This window comes from Pristiophorus japonicus, chromosome 20, assembly GCF_044704955.1.
Source record: "Pristiophorus japonicus isolate sPriJap1 chromosome 20, sPriJap1.hap1, whole genome shotgun sequence".
In the NCBI taxonomy this organism is placed as follows: Eukaryota; Metazoa; Chordata; class Chondrichthyes; family Pristiophoridae; genus Pristiophorus; species Pristiophorus japonicus.
Window position 1 is genome coordinate 36,267,725 of NC_091996.1, and position 15,516 is coordinate 36,283,240.

Here is a 15,516-nt window from a genome sequence, read left to right on the forward strand (position 1 = left end):
TCACCAAGGCCCTGTACAATTGCATTAAGACCTCCCTGCTCCTATACTCAAATCCTCTCACTATGAAGGCCAACATGCCATTTGCCTTCTTCACCGCGTGCTGTATCTGCATGCCAACTTTCAATGACTGATGCACCATGACACCCAGGTCTCGTTGCACCTCCTCTTTTCCTAATCTGTCACCATTCAGATAATATTCTGCCTTCATGTTTTTGCCACCAAAGTGGATATCCTCACATTTATCCACATTATACTGCATCTGCCATGCATTTGCCCACTCACCTAACCTGTCCAAGTCACCCTGCAGTCTCTTAGCATCCTCATCACAGCTCACACTGCCACCCAGCTTAATGTCGTCTGCAAACTTAGAGATATTACACACAATTCCTTTATCTAAATCATTGATGTATATTGTAAATAGCTGGGGTCCCAGCACTGAGCCCTGCGGCACCCCACTAGTCACTGCCTGCCATTCTGAGAAGGACCCATTTATCCCTACTCTCTGCAATGTATCTGCCAACAATTCTCTATCAATGTTAATACATTACCCCCAATACCATGTGCTTCAATTTTTCACACTAATCTCTTGTGTGGGACCTTGTCAAAAGCCTTTTGAAAGTCCAAATACACCACATCCACTGGTTCTCCCTTGTCCACTCTACTAGTTACATCCTCAAAAAATTCTAGAAGATTTGCCAAGCATGATTTCCCTTTCATAAATCCATGCTGACTTGGACCGATTCTGTCACTGCTTTCCAAATGCGATGCTATTTCATCTTTAATAATTGATTCCAACATTTTCCACACTACTGATGTCAGGCTAACCGGTCTATAATTCTCCATTTTTGCTCTCCCTCCTTTTTTAAAAAGTGGTGTTACATTAGCTACCCTCCAGTCCATAGGAACTGATCCAGAATCGATAAACTGTTGGAAAATGATCACTAATGCATCCACTATTTCGAGGGCCACTTCTTTAATTACTCATCGATGCAGACAATCAGTCTATGGGGATTTATTGGCCTTCAATCCCATCAATTTCCCTAACACAATATCCTGATTAATAAGGATTTCCTTCAGTTCCTCCTTCTTGCTAGACCCTCAGTCCCCTAGCATTTCCGGAAGGTTATATGTGTCTTCCTTCGTGAAGACAGAACTAAAGTATTTGTTCAATTGGTCTGCCATTTTTTTGTTCCTCATTATAAATTCACATGATTCTGACTGCAAGGGACCTATGTTTGTCTTCACTAATCTTTTTCTCTTCACATATCTATAGAAGTTTTTGCAGTCAGTTTTTATGTTCCCAGCAAGCTTCTTCTCATATTCTATTTTCCCCTTCCTAATTAAACCCTTTTCCTCCTCTGCTGAATTCTAAATTTCTCCCAGTCCTCAGGTTTGCTGCTTTTTCTGGCCAATTTATAAGCCTCTTCCTTGGATTTAACATTATCCCTAATTTTCCCTTGTTAGCCACGGTTGAGCCCCACCTTCCCCGTTTTGGTAATTCAGACATGGATGTACAATTATTGAAGTTCATCCATGTGATCTTTAAATGTTTGCCATTGCCTATCCACCATCAATCCTTTCAGTATCATTCGCCAGTCTATTCTAGCCAATTCACATCTCATACCATCGAAGTTACGTTTCCTTTACTTCAGGACCCTAGTCTCTAAATTAACTGTGTCTCACTCTCCACCTTAATGAAGAATTCTACCATATTATGGTCACTCTTCCCCAAGGGGCCTCACACAACAAGAATGCTAATTAATCCTCTCTCATTACACAACACCCAGTCTAGGATGGCCAGCCCTCTAGTTGGTTCCTCGACATATTGGTCTCGAAAACCATCCCTAATACACTCCAGGAAACCCTCCTCCACCGTATTGCTACAAGTTTGGTTAGCCCAATCTATATTTAGATTAAAGTCACCCATGATAACTGCTGTACCTTTATTGCACGCATCCCTAATTTCTTGTTTGATGCTGTCCCCAACCTCAATACTACTGTTTGGTGGTCTGTACACAACTCCCACTAGTGTTTTCTGCCCTTTGGTATTCCGCAGCTCTACCCATACAGATTCCACATCATCCAAGCTAATGTCCTTCCTTACTATTGCGTTAATTTCCTCTTTAACCAGCAACGCTACCCCACCTCCTTCCTGCATATTGAATACCGCCGGATGTTGAGTTCCCAGCCTTGGTCACCTTGGAGCCATGTCTCCGTAATCCCAATTTTATAATTCGTTAATAGCTGCCTGCGCAGTTAATTCGTCCAGCTTATTATGAATACTCCTCGCATTGATGCACAGAGCCGTCAGGCTTGTCTTTTTAACCCACTTTGTTCCTTTAGAAGTTTGCTGCAATGTGGCCCTTTTTGATTTTTGCCTTGGGTTTCGCTGTCCTCCACTTTTCGTTTTCTTCTTTCTATCTTTTGCTTCTGCCCCCATTTTACTTCCCTCTGTCTCCCTGCATAAGTTCCCATCCCCCTGCCATATTAGCTTAACCCCTCCCCAACAGCACTAGCAAACACTCCCCCTAGGACATTGGTTCCGGTCCTGCCCAGGTGCAGACTCTCCGGTTTGTACTGGTCCCACCTCCCCCAGAACCGGTTCCAATGTCCCAGGAATTTGAATCCCTCCCTCCTGCACCATTCCTCAAGCCACGGATTCATCTTAGCTATCCTGCCATTCCTACTTTGACTCACACATGGCACTGGTAGCAATCTTGAGATTACTACCTTTGAGGTCCTACTTTTTAATTTAGCTCCTAGCTCCCTAAACTCATCTTGTAGGACCTCATCCCATTTTTTACCTATATCGTTGGTACCTATATTTACCACGGCAGCTGACTGTTCACCCTCACCCTCCAGAATGTCCTGCAGCCACTCCGAGACATCCTTGACCTTTGCACCAGGCAGGCAACATACCATCCTGGAGTTTCGTTTGCAGCCACAGAAACGCCTATCTATTTCCCTTACAATAGAATACCCTATCAGTATCGCTCTCCCATGCTTTTCCTGCTCTCCTGTGCAGCAGAGCCACCCCCAGTGCCATGGATTTGGCTGCTGCTGCCTTCCCCTGATGAGTCATCTCCCCCAACAATACCCAAGGTGGTAGATGACCCCAGGGGACCTCTGCACTACCTTCCTTCTGCTGCTCTGCCTAATGGTCACCCATTCCCTATCTGCCTGTGTAACCTTTACCTGCGGTGTGACCAACTCACTCAACGTGCTTTTCACGACATCCTCAGCATCGCAGATGCTCCAGAGTGAATCCATGTGCAGCTCCAGTGCCACAATGCGGTCTGTCAGGAGCTGCAGCAGGATACACCTCCTACACATGTAGTCTACATGTGGAGTGTAGTATTCCCTCAATTAGCTGGAGAATCTTTTTTGGAGAATTACATTGAAATAATAATGTTACACAGTACTTTTACTTTTATTCACACATTTTTTTTAAATTTGGTGGATTTACAATTAAATCATGGGCAAAAATAACAGGAGGTTTTAAAGAGTCTACAACACAGAACAGGCCATTCGGTCCACATGGTCTATGTCGGTGTTTATGCTCCACAGGACCCTCCTCCTTTCCCTCTCCATCTCACCCTATCAGCACGTCCTTCTATTCCTTTCCCCTTCATGTATTTATCTAGCTTCCCCTTAAATGCATCGATACTATTCGCCTCAACCCCTCCCTGTGGCAGCGAGTTCCACATTCTTACCACTCTCTGGGTAAAGAAGTTTCTCCTGAATTCCCCATTAGATTTATTGATGACTATCTTATATTTATGCCCCTAGTTCTTATCTCACCAACAAACTTTCTATCTCTACCCTATCAAACACTTTCATAATCGTAAAGATTAATCAGGTCACATCTCAGCATTCTCTTTGCTAGTGAAAAGAGCCCTACACTGTTCAGCCTCTCTCAGTTCTGGTATCAACCTTGTGAATCTATTTTGCATCTTCCCCAGTGCCTCCATATCATCTTTATAATATGGAGACAGAACTGTGCATAATACTCCAAGTATGGTCGAACCAAGGTTTGATTAGAGTTTAACAGAACTGCTCTGCTTTTCAATTCTATCCCTCTAGTAATCAGTCCATGTGTTTGGTTTGCTTTTTTTAAATGGACTTATTAACCTGTCTCATTAATTTTAGTGAATTGTGTATCTTTGGTGCTTTTAGAAAATCCATTAACAGTAGAGCTGTCACAATTCAGGATTTTGTTTTCAAGGAGAAGCTTCTTATATTCCCACATTACAACAGTGACTACACTCCAAAAGTACTTCATTGGCTGTAAAGCGCTTTGAGATGTCCGGTGGTCGTGAAAGGAGCTATATAAATCCAAGTCTTTATTTTTATTCCATTGACCAATCTGAGTGAGATATATAAAGGGTCAATCACTTTGAATAAACATGGAGGCTCCTGGAGATACACTTGAGCAATTGGAGCATGGTCTTTGAGTTACTGAGGCCTGAATGTGTTAAAAACCCACCTTCCTTTTCCATCAAGATGTCCAACACATATATGAGAGGATGTGACATTTATATCTCACTAAGTGCTCTTTCTCTGAGTCTGCGTCTTTCACATAGCTTTCTAACACATGTAAGGAATGCCTTGTTTGTATAATACAAGCCTTTATTGCTTTTGGTGTAGAAGCTTTATGGTTTATAATTAGTGAAGAATCCTGCAAAGCTTTCACCCTTGATTCTTGGTTACGTCCCAGCAGTCAGTTCAAATATGATTCCATCTTGTGCACAGCTTTCAAGTTAAAACTCCATTTTGAGAACACATTTCAGGCAGTTTTCAGGGCACTGCCCCAACAAATCTTGAAGGCATTCATCAGGCAATTTCGTGGCACTTTTCCTATGACAGCAGGTGCAAAGCATTAAATAGATTCTCTAACAGGTTCAGCAGTCACTCCAATCAACACAGGTTTAACAAAAAAAAACAAAAACCAAGAATTGCTTCATGCTGTTAGAGACAAAAAAATTCCGACAGAAAAAATAACCAACTCTCATGGGTTGACCACAAGATTTTGTGTTGGTATTCTGGAATCACTTAAAAGAACCATTCTCTAATTGTCCTGAAGCTGGTATTCTCTGATCCGCCCTCAGAAAAAGGAATTGATGTGGAACAAAGGATCCGAATTTAAATCAAAATCATTCTTTTCCAAAAAGTGGTTTGAAAATGATGGTATGTTTAATTGTAACAATGTGTTGCCTTATTCTTTGTCACTTCCACCAAATATCTTCTGGTTTCATCTGTAATCTCCAACTCACTCAGTGCAATGCTCCAAATTAGATACTTTATTGATTTTTAACGACAAAATTGGAGAATTATTTGTTAAAATAGAATATATATGTCAAAGGCTACAAATTCCTACTCCCTAATGCAAGTTAACTATTGAGATCAAATGTTTGGCATAATGAATGTATATTTTTTAATTTATAAAAATACTTCAAGCAAAGAAAGCTTAGGTTTTGATATTCGGTCAGAAATTGCGGTCGGAGGCTTCCCACGGGCAGGTACCTCTGACCAAAATTCTTTTTACGAATGTACCTGGAGGAACGAACACCTTGTGCAGCCTCAATGTGCAGCGCAGAGGGTCACATATTCCAGGAGTGAATGCTCTTTCTGGGATCACGTGGGGCTGGACCACCAATCACAATGTAGTATTCTCACTGATAGTAATGGGAGCTCCGAGCGAGAATCTCTATAGGTATATAAAAAGGAAAAGAGTGGCGAAAGTAAATGTTGGTCCCTTGGAAGACGAAACCGGGGAATTAGTAATGGGGAACATGGAGATGGCAGAAACTCTGAACAAATATTTTGAATCAGTGTTTACGGTAGAGGACACTAACAATATCCCAACAGTGGATAGTCAAGGGCTATAGAGGGGGAGGTACTTAACGCAATCACAATCATTAAGGAGGTGGTACTTGTTACGTATGCAACTCTATGTAACCAGTATCATACCACCACCAGAGGGCGTACCTGTTGGCGTCCCAAGGGATCGCAGCACTGTATATAAGCAGACCTCCCATGCTGTACCAACACTCTGGAGTTAGAATAAAGGAGCTGAGGTCACACTTACTCACATCTACAGTACTCAGTTACATTACTTTATTATGAACATAACAGTACTCAGTAAGATAAATGGGACAAAAGGCGAATAAATCCCCTGAACCTGATGGCTTGCATTCTAGGATCTTAAGAGAAGTAACGGCAGGGATAGTGGATGAATTGGTTGTAATTTACCAACATTCCCTGGATTCTGGGGAGGTCCCAGCAGATTGGAAAACTGCAAATGTAATGCCCCTATTTAAAAAAGGAGGCAGACAAAAACCAGGAAACTATAGACCAGTTAGCCTAATATCTGTGGTTGGGAAAATGTTGGAGTCCATTATTAAAGAAGCAGTAGTAGGACATTTGGAAAAGCATAATTCGGTCAGGCAGAGCCAGCATGGATTTATGAAGGAGAAGTCATTTTGACAAATTTGCTGGAATTCTTTGAGGATATAACAAACAGGGTGGATAAAGGGGAACCAGTGGATGTGGTGTATTTGGACTTCCAGAAGGCATTTGACAAGATGCCACATAAAAGATTACTGCACAAGATAAAAGTTCACGGGGTTGGGGGTAATATATTAGCATGGATCGAGGATTGGCTAACTAACAGAAAACAGAGAGTCGTGATAAATGGTTCATTCTCGGGTTGGCAATCAGTAACCAGTGGGGTGCCGCAGGGATCAGTGCTGGGACCCCGGGAATGCGTGCGATCAAAAGACAGAGCACGTGTGTCGGGTTCAGGGGCATGCTAAACCCAGAACTTGTGGGTCCTCTTCAGGCGCGTGCGCAAATCGTACGCACCCCGAATTTCAGGGCCATTGTTAATTAACATTTTCAAATTCAAGATTTGTATTTTATTAAGTTTGAACTTCTAAATGAATTTATCCCATTACTTCATTTTAAATATCCAGTGTTACAGAGACCAATGGGTCAAGAAGGGACCACTTAAAAAAAAAAATCAACATTTACTTCAAAGCAGCAACCTCACTATAGAATACACTAACCAATAGAAAAACACAATTATATTAATTAAGGAGTTCTGTAGTGATTCATTCGCCACCGATGGTCTAATGCCTCCTTAAAGCTGTTAACGATAAATCTCCCAACTTGACTGGACCAGTACAAGTTGCCTGATTTCTGGACCCAGAACCGCATTGTCTAGTCTACTATATTGAAGTCTGAAGTATTCTTGGAATCCACCAAAAAACTTGTTAATTTTAGTCAACTCTGTAATTTCAAACCAAATACCGGCCTCTATCCAAATTGTGGTATTTACACGAAGATAAAAGTTGGCCCATTGGTAAACAAACACAGCACGAACATCCAAAGAAGAAATGATTTGGAATGAGATAGTATTAGGATGCAAATGAACATTTACTTTTCTTGATTAATTGGTTCTGTTTCACCCTTTTTAAATTCTTCACGCCACCTCCTTGAACTGGTCGGGCGGATTTATGATAAACAAGCTTCGCTGTTTTGATAGTAGCTTCGTGATTTGCCAACAAGAAGCATACCTTCTGCATGATGAAATAACTTAGGATTGTTTATCCTTCCTCTGAAGTGCCACATCTAGCCACATTTGTCTAAGGGTGTGTTCATAATGCAACTTCAGTCTACTAGCTGCGACCAACAAGGGACCCCTTGGAGGATGCAGTCTCGCACTGCTTGAGTTGACGTTACATGGAATATAAATTTTGCTTCAATACATTTCATATTTGCTGGCTGGGAGCAGAGATCTGTTCATGTAATGTTAGAAATTAGAGGTATCTAAAATGTATATGGTTACGCGAGAGAAATTGTGATGTGAATAATACTGTGTTTAGATGATTGTATTACGGCTTGAGACAAGAAAGGGGTTAATGTATAAGTTGTATTTTACTGGAACTGCTCAAGTTTTGTTTTCCTGGAAAATGAGTTTGAGATAAAAGACTCTATCCTCAGGGCCGGATAAAATAAGGGGAAGACAATCCTCAACAAGCTGTGAGGCCATGATTGCTCATACAGAACCCATGTGTAATGGTTGTGAGAAGACAGGTGGGAGATAACAGGAGGGTTGGCCTTCTTCCATGGCTTAAACAAAGAACTTGACATATCATTGGGCACCTTGTTTTAATGGGAACCTCAATCGGTTAAATGATCTTGTTCATATTCTACCCCAGGTCCACCCCTAAAAAGGGTATAAAAGCAAGACCCGAAAAATCCTTAGCGCTCGAGAATGTCTTACATTCTTGGTGGTTCTAGAAGAGACAAAGAGAGGGAGAAAGGCTGTAAGCCAAAGAGCTGTTCATGCTTGCCAGCCGCCTGTCCGATCGGATCGGTACCAGCTACTTGTCACAGTCGTATGTTTTTGCTGTATAACTAGTGTATTATATTCCATCCTAAACTCCAATTAAGCACAATGTACCCACCATATTGGTTTGCACTCGTCCCTGTTTATTTGAAAGACCGGAGATAAGTTAATCTCAACAGTATGTAAGTACCCATGTGCAGAGCTCTCTTGTGTGCCTCTGGCCCAAATCGCAGCCAGACAATATAAAAGAAGTACTTCCAGCTGTGAATGGATTCTGCAGCTACCACTCGAAGTTGGTTCTCCAACTGCCTGTCTGAAGTCCACCCAAAGTGAAAATCAACCTTATTTTGTCTCTATTTGTCAGACCTTGAATATCAGCTGTCAGTGCCTTCAGCTGTCTATGCCCTAAACTCTGTAATTCCCTCCCTCAACCTCTCTGCACCTCTACCTCTCCCGCCTTTAAAATGCTCCTTAAAACCAACTTCTTTGACCAAGCCTGTCATAATATTGCCTTATGTGGCTTTGGTGTCAAATTTTGTCCAATAACGCTGCTGTGGGACGTTTTACTATATTAAAGGTGCTATATAAATGCAAGTTATTGTTGCAGGTTGCAAGTTTGTACTCTGATTGATTTCAGTCGAGGCATCTAGAGTTGCAGTTGCAGTTTTAAACTACCTGAACAACACACAAATATGTTCCTTAAAAGTTATCAATGTCTCATTCTACCTTTTTAAAAGTATAATTTTTAATATAAAATATAAAAGAGATGTACCACAGCTAGAAATAAAACTTTCTGCCTCTCCTTCTGATGATTGTTGCCCAGGAAAACCCTCAACAACGCAAGTTGACTATCATCATACAGAATAATGCCCTTGATAATATAATCTTTCAAACCACGCTTCATTCAACCAATGACACACTGCCAATTCGAAGCAGTGTTTGCAGAGGATGTATGTGTACTGGTGACACAGTAGGAACAGCCAGAACTCATTTCACATGTGCAAGAACAGGTGGAAGATATTTACAAATCCTGCCACTTGTAACTATGTCCAAATTAAAAGACCCAAGATGCGTTGCACCTTTTTAATCTACCTGCACTTGCATTTTCAATGAATGATGCGTTGGAACCCCTAAGTCTCCCTGTTCACGCACACTCTGCAGAGTTTTTCGATTAAATGCCGTTTATCATGCTGCTTGTCCGACATCCAGTACTGGATGAGCAGAAATTTCTTCCAACTAAATATTGGGAAGACCGAAGCCATTGTCTTCGGTTCCTGCTACAAACTGCGTTTCCTAGACACTGATTCCATCCCTCTCCCTGGCCACTGACTGAGGCTGAACCAGACCATCTGCAACCTTGGTGTCGTATTTGACCCTGAGATGAGTTTCCGACCACATATCCATTTCATCACCAAGACTGCCTACTTCCACCTCGGTAACATCGCCTGACTCAGCCCCGACCTCAGCTGCTGAAACCCTCATTCATGTCTTTGTTACATCTAGACTTCCAACACTCTCCTGGCTGGCTTCCCATCTTCCACCCGACATAAACCTGAGCTCATCCAAAACTCTGTTACCCATATCCAATCTCGCACCAAGTCCCGATAACCCTGTGCTTGCTGACCTACACTGGCTCCCACTCCGGTAATGCCTCAATTTTAAAATTCTCATCCTTATTTATAAATCCCTCCGGGACCTCGCCCCTCCCTTTTTCTGTAGCCCCCTCCAGTCCCACAGGACTTTGAGATCTCTGCTCTCCTCTAAATCTGAGAGAGTCAAAATGATCAAGAATCAGCCAACTGGTAGACGCAAGAAAATGAAAATCCCCCCACAGCATTTGGAAAGCACAATTAACCATCCAATGAAACCCAAATCTCTCAGCCCTATTTCTGTAACATCTTAGTCCTAGTTGTTGCTTAATTCCATTTCCATCCCTTTCACATTGGTGGGAGCATGGATTTATCCTATTACCAGAAGCAACAAAAGTGCATTGTAGGACAATCAAGAGAACTAAATTGTTATCATTACTATTGACATATAATAACTATAGGAAAATTAAAATTGAATGCTGTAGTCTGTTCAGCCGCTGCTAGTGACAGTAATGTATGATGATTATAATACCATTGACTGAGCTCAGTTCAGACAAATTGAAAAGTGCAAACAGCATGAAGTGTGCAGCAGAGACGGGACTGGTTGGTATCTCCAAGACTCCGTCCTATGTGAAATTGTTAATCAGCAGATGGTCAGAATTATTTCTGATAAATGGTTCATCAAAAGATATATTAGAAATATGTCGAACATTGTTTAAAAAAAACTTACTAATTAAGTTGAAGAGTGATTTCCAACAGCTTGCATTTGTGAACAAACAGGAATCAAAATCAGATATAGATTGAATTTGGGTACGGTAGCATAGTGGTTATGTTATGGGACTAGTTATCCAGAGGTCGAGACTAAAGATCCAGAGACATGAGTTCAAATCCCACCACTGCAGCTGGGGAATTTTAATTCAGTTAATTAAATAAATCTGGAATAAACAGCTAGTCTCAGTAATGGTGACCATGAAACTACCGGATTGTCGTAAAAACCCATCTGGTTCACTATTGTCCTTTAGGGAAGGAAATCTGCCACCCTTACCCGGTCTGGTGTAAGACATGTCAAATTACACCTCGCCCCATCAAGCAGTTTATAGAGTTCGGACCCATGGACCAGACAACTCAATACAAAGGTTTCTGGAATAAGTTATCTTCACTTAAAATCAACAAGAGATTACAAGTAAGCATCTAATAGTACCGTATCATCCCAGATTACAAATATGCATGCACAGATATATTCCTTTACTTAAAGTTCAAGCAATCATAAGCAGAAACTCACACCGACTAACATCAGAGAATGGTCGTTTCGGCGGTGACTAGATGTGGCAACTGATGTGGTCGCCCCTGACTGCAGCAGCACTTTTTACAGCCCCAAAACTAGGCAGTCCCTTCATGTGTACGTGTCGCATTCAATAGGAGTTAATGACTGCAGTTGTTTTTCTCTTCTCCTTATCAATACACAAGACTGTTAATCAGTGGGCCTCAAACTGGAGACTCTGGGGCCGAAATTCAGGGTATGTATAAGACCCACTTCCGCCGTTTAGTGGCGGAATCGAGAGGCCGCCACGTTGCAGTCCACTGGTCGCCCCAACCCAAATTCAGGTCGGGGATTTTTCGGCCTGTCCCCAATTCTGCCCGGCTGCTGATGACCGCCGCAAGTGCGTCATCAAAATGTGCACCACTGCTCTCCCTCACCTGCAGAATGCTGCGCCCGAAATTCAGTGGAAAAAAATTGTTGCCCTGCTGCGCGGTGCCCCCGATAGCTTTTTCTGTCAGTGCACCTTTTCCTGACTGTGTGTGGCCTGGTAGCACGTCGGCCCTTCAAGGGGAGGGCCCACTGCTGTGGCCACTGTGTCTTTTTATTTGACGGATAACTTCTCAATCAGCCGGCAAAATAGTGCCACTGGCCTGGCCGAAACCCTTGCTGATGGTCCAGTGGCCAAAGATTAAAAAATGGCAGATTCTCTCCCCTTTAACGGAGAGAGCGTGATGACGCACACGCGCTGTGATGTCACCACCGCTCAGCCTCTGAGTGACAGCAGCAGAATCCCGATCCCGCCCCTCAGCCTTACCTTCCGCCGCACTTCTGCCCCCACTATGATCGACTTCTGGTCCAATGGCAAAAAACTACAAAGCCCCGAAAATCAACGGAAAGGCCGCCTCAACGAGCCTGACGGAATAAACTTCAAGAAAAAGGTAGATCCGCCAGCTTTCTGATGGTCCTGAATTTTGGCCCCTCCATGTCTGCGATGTTCATGTTTCTGAGTCTGTTCTTCCAAAGCTCTCAAGGTCTGAAGGCTGCTATTTCCCTTATCTGTGAAAAACAGCTTTCGAAGTAGCCCAAACCATTTGTTTGGTCAAGGACTGCCACCTTTTTCTCTATGAAAGAACAGGTTTCGAAATAGCTCAACCATTTGCTCGGTCATGGTTCAGCAGTTTTAATTTATATTTATACAGCAGAAAGTCCTGTTGGCCTCACGAGGCATGCTGGTGCATAAAATTTGGTCAAGTTGCAGCAAACTTTTCCAAAATCTTACACTCACCTATACGTGACCCCAGACCCACAGCAATGTGGTTGACTCTTATCTGCCCTCTGAAATTGAAGCTCACCACCACCTTCTCAAGGGCAATTAGGGATGGGCAATAAATGTCGGCTTTGCCAGCGACGCCCACATCCCGTGAGTGAATTTTAAATTTACAATTTCCATTGCAGGTCCTCACTTTCATTTTCTTGCTATTCTGGCTACATTAACAGTTTACAAAGTGCAAATGGCTTGTCGTTTTGGTTCCTGAAGTTAGTGAACAGAGTTATGTTGTCTTCACTTGGATCTGATGCACAAACATGGGAGCTTTCCTTCCTAACCATTCAGGTATCCAATCTGAAGCGAGTGTGCATGAACCCCAGTGCCCTTGCATGTCTTCCTGCACTTTAGGAATTGTAAAGTTATTGATGTTATAGAATCATACAGCACAGAAGGACACCATTCGGCCCATCATGCCTGTGCCGGCTCCTTGAAAGAGCTATCCAATTAGTCCTATATCCCTGCTGTTTCCCCACAGCCCTGCAAATGACTCCTTTTCAAGTATTTATCCAATTCCCTTATGAAAATTACTATTGAATTTGCTTCCACCGCCCTCTCAGGTTGTGTATTCCAGATGATAACAACTTGCTGCGTAAAAAGAAATCTAATTTCCTCCCCCTGGGTTTTTTGCCAATTATCTTAAATCTCTTTCGTTTGGTTGTTCAACATTCCCATTCGTAGCTGGTTAAACCATTTATCCATGATGAATTGACCTCATGAGCTTACCAATACATAATGAGAGACCAGGTCACATAGAAGAGCATATGTCAGCGACATGAGCAGGTAACCACACAGGTTGAGGACATACAAGTTGTTTTAAAACACCAAATATTTTGGTGAAGGATTCCCTGCTTCATGACATCCTTAGAAGCCATTTCACAAGATAATGAGAAACCAGCGAAGCCCGATATTGCAACAAAGGCAGAAGAAGCAAGATTGCAGGCATTATGTTCTTTATTGGACAACATTGCACTAAAACTGTGAGTGACAAATGTGTACTTTCATCGAAGCTCATTTATAGCCAGTGTCATAACATGTTACAATGATATATCTGACAGACCACATAACTGAATGATACATGGCTGCCTGGGCCATTTTACTGCTGACCATAAAAATTCTACAGCTAACAGGATGCAGCTCATGACCATATATGGTTACTTGATCGAGTGCAGCCTTATTTCATAGCCATGGTTTTCAGAAAATAAACCATTAATGATGTAAGAAGTCAATGCTAAGATTCTTGGCTTTTCTGTAGAATGCCTAGCCAAGTTCAAAAGTAAATTATTGATTTAGTTTGTCAGTCCCGATTTATATTTGTATTTTTTTTTACTTTACTTTTGGTGCTCATTATATAGTTATAGTTGAGAAATGAATGTCTTTCCCCTGTTGGCAATTATGAAAATCGAAGGCATGGTTGTCTGTTTCATATCATAAAAACCTATTCAGAGCGATGTAAAAAAAAAGTATGTGAAGTAAAATTATCCCAAAAGCAGATGCCCCCTTCCTTGTGCCTGAAACCCACAGGGAAAATAATATCACAACCTGAACAATGTGTAGGAATGTGTTAGAACAGTGAAGAACCGTAAAGGGGAATGCAAGGGGCTCTTGTGGTGGCCGATGAGTGCTGTACGAAGATACAAATGAGGCCATTTCACTGAAGGTACACTTCACAGAGGATATTGGTGTCCAACCAAGTTATATCAAACACAATGGGCCAAAACAAGAATTGTTGGTAACTCTCCAATTCCAATGGCTCTTTCTGTTTGTATATTTGGAGAGGGTTCCATTTCTCAACCCTTTGGGGAAAGATCTCAAAGAAAATGCCAAAGATATTTTTAAAAATCACTATGAACAACGTGCTTATTTTAGGAGATATTTATTGTCTGGAGGTTCTAGAAAGATCTAGGAAGTTAGTGGCCAATACTTGATCATAATCAAAGGAATCACCCTCCAGCAATAGAAAACCAGTGCTTCTACTTTGGTCTCGGATTCATCCTCTCTTCCGGAATGTTCCGTATAACATGCAGAATTGGCATGAGCTTTTTGAACAAATGTGGTAACAAATATTTAACAACACAAGCATTTTACATTTGGTAGTGGGGTAATCTGGACTAATGTGACATTCAGACAATCTCTATGAATGTACACCAGAGACTTCTTTGTTGATGTTTGCTCCATGCTATCAAGCACTTTGTTTAATTCAAGAAAGAAAAAAATTGCAGGGCTACGGGGAAAGGGCGGGGGAGTGGGACTGGCTGAGGTGTTCTTGCAGAGAGCCGGCACGGGCTCGACGGGCCGAATGGCCTCCTTCTGTGCTGTAACCATTCTATGATTGGCCTACTCCTGCACCTATTTTCTATGTTTCTATGATTCTATATATCAGTTCATTCCTTCATTTGTATGGGCTTATAAGATTTGGAAATATTTTTCTCTTTTAGTAAGGTTTGATTCTGCAGCTTTCTTCTTTCCTATCCTGACAGCCATTATTCAGGTGTGAACTTAAGTTATGTAACTATTTTTTGAAATGATATTCTACCATGGGGGGCCTCATGGCTCAGTTCAATCTTGCACTCACCTGCCATGCACAACCATGGGTCGCAGGGTGCAGGGGTCACCGGGTGCAGGGATCATGGGGTGCAGGGATCACAGGGTGCAGGGGTCATGGTGTCACAATCCGGAGCACTGACTGGTCTGCTGGAGATCCCCAAAGCCAACCCAAACCTCGTCACCCTGGCAATGATCAGCTGACTCAGCTCAGACCAGTGTCCAAAGGTGGGACTTTCCTGGCTCAAGCCCTCCCTGCTCAGTGCATCGACTCATTCAGTTACTGCACTGCCTTCCTGTGCAGGCCTGACTGCTCAACCATTTCTACAAACAACCCACAGAAAGTGCTGATATTTATTTGCAATTTCTCGGCTCACCTTTCTGATCTATTCTTGGCTGCTTTTAGCACATTTTGTTTCCATTTCGCTTGGGGGGATGGAGGGGA

General features: G+C 42.3%; 1 long non-coding RNA gene across 1 annotated transcript in view; it reads right to left on the minus strand.

Annotated features, from left to right (window-relative positions):
* Nucleotides 1-4,724: 4,724 nt before the first annotated feature.
* The window catches only part of LOC139232914 (uncharacterized), an 83,936-nt gene continuing 73,144 nt past the window's right edge, over nt 4,725-15,516 (minus strand). The window contains exons 2-3 of the long non-coding RNA XR_011588100.1: nt 5,554-5,707; nt 4,725-4,857 (exon numbers count right to left, since the gene is read on the minus strand). This is a non-coding gene — a long non-coding RNA (uncharacterized lncRNA). The remainder of the gene's footprint in view (nt 4,858-5,553; nt 5,708-15,516) is intronic.